This window comes from Myotis davidii, unplaced genomic scaffold (assembly GCF_000327345.1).
Source record: "Myotis davidii unplaced genomic scaffold, ASM32734v1 scaffold113, whole genome shotgun sequence".
NCBI lineage: Eukaryota > Metazoa > Chordata > Mammalia > Chiroptera > Vespertilionidae > Myotis > Myotis davidii.
The window spans coordinates 345,240-346,027 of NW_006284356.1; positions in this window are offsets into that span (position 1 = coordinate 345,240).

The window sequence follows — 788 nt, forward strand, 5'->3', positions numbered from 1 at the left end:
CTCTGAGTCTCAGTGTGCTTTTCTCTTTCCTTCTAGTTGTAGAATTTGCACTCAGCCAGCCTTCCTGTGGTTCTGGATGATATCTGTTTTGTCTTTTAGTTGTATTTTTGAAGTTGTTGTTGGAGGCAGCAATTTCCTGTGTTTACCTATGCCACCATCTTGCTTTCTCCCCAAGTACTCTCTTAATAGGCACTCCAGTCTTTGGCATCAGGTGCAGTGGGTACATGTAGAAAGCGACCAGTCTAGGACAAATGTATGTATTTATAGCACGTAGGCTACTATCTAGTGTTATGGGTTGGCTCAACGAGATAGACCACCGACTCAGAATTTAAATTTAAGAGCCTTTTATTAAGCTGGTCAGCTGACCACAGCGCCTATCTCCCCCTCTGGGAGATTTGGAGCATGTGGCAGAAATCAAGGGTGCAGTATGTTCCTTTATAGCAAAACAGTGTTACCTTAGAAGTTCACAGAAAGTTCATAAGCACAAATGGGGGGTAAACAGAGTCACACCTGGCTGGAGCATATCATAACACATTGTTTTTCTAAGACAATCTAGCAATTTTTCTTCCATGGTTCCTAACCTTGACACAATCCTCTATAGGTCAGTCCCCCCTCCCAGAACATTCAATTTCTCATGTCCCATTTCCTCCCCTTAGCACATTCTGTAACATTCTGTAACCCTTCCATGCCTCAGTCCCTCACCTTAGCACATTCCCTACTGGTCTTATGCCCGAATCAAATCTTTGATTCAGTGACCCCCTCTACAATATGAAATTCACGAGGCATTT